Source organism: Bombus impatiens, unplaced genomic scaffold, assembly GCF_000188095.3.
Source record: "Bombus impatiens unplaced genomic scaffold, BIMP_2.2 scf_0478, whole genome shotgun sequence".
Lineage (NCBI taxonomy): Eukaryota > Metazoa > Arthropoda > Insecta > Hymenoptera > Apidae > Bombus > Bombus impatiens.
This window is the reverse complement of record NT_176897.1, coordinates 1,480,130-1,483,756: the sequence shown is the minus strand read 5'-3', so window position 1 is coordinate 1,483,756 and position 3,627 is coordinate 1,480,130. Positions and strand designations below refer to the sequence as shown.

Here is a 3,627-nt window from a genome sequence, read left to right as displayed (position 1 = left end):
GTGTCTTTCGAATCGGGTACGATTCGACAGACTGGAAATCATCGTGATGCGAGCAAAGATTTTGAGAGCGAGAGCTGAATCGCGTATTTCGACTCGTAGAAACATCGTCTCTCTGATCCCGCGATTCATCGATACGTAGCCACGAAGAAAGTATAATGAATTTTGTCTAAAAATAAAGGCAAAGGAATATGTATGCGCGACGCGAGACTATAGTCGATCAGCTTTTTAAATCTGCTCGGAAGTTTGTATTTTTTTGCGACTAGAACTGTCGTCGATAACGTCCAATTACGCGTGTCGAGAGTTCGCGGTAGCGACTTAAGAACAGGCGGCTGAACGGAAGCGAGATGGAATCGAGGTTGGGCGGTTCGACGCAAAACGAGTGGGCATTTAATTTCAGCCGAGGAAGTTCGCACTAGCGATCCTCCTAACGTTGCCACCCCCTTTCCCACCCCCTTCCTCTTCTCTAATCGATTCTGAAATTATTCCCAGCGCACCACGGTAATTACCTAATAATTCCAGGATCGATCCACCGATGCAGCACAACGATGCAGCGCGAGGGAGAAAGAGCCGGGCAAAGAGAAAGAGAAAGAGAGAAAGCCCGCGAAAGTTCGACCTACTTTCCGGAAGGGGCTGGGATTACAAAAGGTTCGTTCGCGCGACAGACGCGGTAACGTTTCGCGCCGACTAATTATTCTCCGTTGAGTTCGGCAGTCGGATTTTTAATTATCGACGTATCGATAGAACGAAACCGATGCATTCGTTGTTCGATCGAGTCGATCGTAGCAACGTTCGACGACCCGATGTTCCAGCCGGAACGGTGAATCGCGCGAGAACGTTTCGTCATCGAAAAAACGGTCTTTGCCTTTCCATAAAATTATCTCGTTCGCGCCACTAGCCTTCTCTATCTTTGGCGTTCTCTGATTTTCCCTCTTGGTACCAAGCGCTGGGTCGATCGTCGGCGTAAATCGCGAAAAGAGAGAAGAAACTCAAGGTGACCGGTGGAGCCGCGAATACTCGTCGAATACGGTGAAACGCGAAAACGTACGCGAACGACGATATTATTATTCTCGGGGAAAAATATCGTTCTTCGATGCCTGTTTCCAAACTTTACAGCTAGCGAATTTCGTTGCGCTAATCGTGTCCGTGTTGCTGGCAGCGAGCACGCGCGCGATTACATTTGATATTCCATTCGCGCGGAACACCTAGCGGCAGCTAATTCTCGCCGACTTTGGTTTTCGTTACTTTAGAAGCTGTCGAGCAATAATTAATTTTCCGGACAATGCCTTGAAAATTGCCACTGTGCGACGGCCGTGTACATGTACGGCTTAAAATTTCCTCCGTAGAAACTTTACCCGCCCTTCTCTGAATTATATTTCAACATCTAGAGGAAAAAAATCTTTTGTGAATCTTTCACGAAAGTTTCCGCGCCCGACCAAGTTTCCAGCGAAGAACACCGAGGGGGAAGAGCAGTTTATCTTGCCGGAAGAACTTTTCCCTTGTATGCCGAGGAAATACCCTTTCGATCAAGCCGCGCCAACGAACCGCAACACCGTGAGAGCGGCCTTCTCCGTCAAGATTTCCCCTTTTCTCCGATTCTTTCTCCCATTCTTTCTCCTTTATCCTATCTTTATCCGTGCGTTTTCCTCTCCTCCGCCCCTAACACACACGTACGATCAAAATTATACCGATCATAATTTCCTGCTAGATCCAAACGTTTTTGCACGCTGGAAGAAGAGGGTTTGTCTCTCCGTTCCATCGATCCGTTGCATTTTCAACGATCGGTGAAATAAATCGCAGCTTCTTAACAGGTAAAAGGACTGCCCGTTGGATCACGGCTCACCGTCTAATCGAACTTGAATTAATTTTCAACGACAGAGATTCTCCTAACCCATTCTACTCGTGAGATTCTCCATCCGGCTGTACGTCATGCTTCGCGCAAACTACACATCCGTTAGGATGAATCGAGCCTCGAATCCGCTTTAATTTGGTCGACCGGAGAAACATTAATCTACGACTCGACGTTGTTTTCCCATTATGTGGATGAAGAATAGACGCGTGTAAATAGGGAATATAGGCGTGTGAAAAGTAGATGATCGCGAGTAAAACACGCACGAAACGTCTCTTGCTTTCGAGCGCGGCGGTTAATCGTGCGTCTCCGACTCAAACGCGAAGTAACATTTGCGTTTTACGTCGTGCCGCGTAAAGTGCGCCAATCAAACGCATTTCGACATTTGCCCGTTGCGTTGCATCGCGAAGCTCGATATCTTATCTTTAAATCGGCGGGCCTTTTCTTCCGTTCGGTTCCGTGTTGTTCGTTGATCGCGTCCCTAATTTTACCGGCTGCGGTTCGAGCGGAACGAGATCGATAGAACGGATCGATCTATCTTTGAGTACGCGTCGACTATTTGCTATTTATTCGGAAGTTGTACTTCTTCGTGGTCGTTGAGATGTACGCGTGTTCAGCCGAGTAACAGATAAAAGAGAGAAAAAAGCAAAAGGAAAAGGAAAAGGAAATATGAAACATCGATCGGGATCGGAAGTAAGCGTCTTAGCGACTTACCTTTGGTATTGCGATTCACGTTCCGTGGACAAAGTGACGGGATGATCTTGAGAGAGCGTGGAGGGGCACGTTCCGTAATCGGTAGCAAAACTCCCAAGAGGCTGATGCCCGCAAAGCTAGTGGAGGAGTAGGTCACGAGACGTTGCGGAGACGAGATACGTTGTCGCGTGTCTAAGGAATCGTTTGTGTATTAACGGGGTCGTTCATCCTCGTAGATCGTCCTCGAACTCCGAATCGTACCGCCTCTCGTAGCGACACTTTTACCTCTCGATGGTAGAAACGACGAATGGCGCGCAACACAGCCGATGGCACTTCACAGAAAACCGATCACAAAAATCGTTCGTTTTGGTTCGGTGTGGAGGCGATTTGGTGGCACGCTAGCCGCTCTGATCTTGTGAAAATCGTGTGGAACGAAAGGAAACACGGAAACAAGGTGGCAAAGCGTACGATCGATCGTAACCCGAGCGAAAACGGGCAAGAACTGACTGGCCTCGTCGAGGGTAGCTGCCCTTATAGATATAAGACAGGAGGGTGGCGCGTGCGCTGTCGGTAGTCGCGCATGCACGATTCGCGGTCGTTCCACTGCGCTTTCATGCTGCGGACCGACCTCGACGGGCTCCGACGGAAGAACAGCCTTAAAGATCGAAGCAGATTGGCCGATCGGAAGGAAGAAGATCCGACAAAGACGGAAAGTCGGTCGTTCGGTCAGAAAGTGACAGTGGTAAGGAGTGTGCGTCGGTTAACAACCCGGAGACGCGGGTACGTTCTCAGCCGCTCGTTCCTTCTTTATCACCGGCAAACGATGAAAAAGTAATTTACAACCCTCCCTCCCGATCGTTTGATTCCGATGCCACGACCCTCTCGCGATCCTGGTTTTATGCTCGGTCACGTTCACCCTTTCGTTTCGTCGATGTTTATCTATCAGGAGAAATTTTTAACATCGTCGCGCGCCGCGATGATATTCCGCGTTACGGCGCGCTAGACGCGAAGACAGACCGACAGAAATCGCCGACAGATATAACTCGGGAATTATAAATTCCAACGTTAGATTCGTTTCGCCGTGGTGG

The 3,627-nt window shown here is 48.9% G+C and overlaps 1 protein-coding gene across 2 annotated transcripts in view; it reads right to left on the bottom strand.

Annotated features, from left to right (window-relative positions):
* LOC100747292 overlaps window positions 1-3,066 on the bottom strand; it is an 89,984-nt gene extending 86,918 nt beyond the window's left edge. The window contains exon 1 of one of the 2 annotated variants that reach the window (XM_033321699.1): window positions 2,561-3,066. The gene's annotated coding sequence lies outside the window, so the exon portion shown is untranslated. The remainder of the gene's footprint in view (window positions 1-2,560) is intronic. The other variant, XM_012387476.3, reaches the window with a different exon arrangement.
* Between the last annotated feature and the right edge of the window lie 561 nt (window positions 3,067-3,627).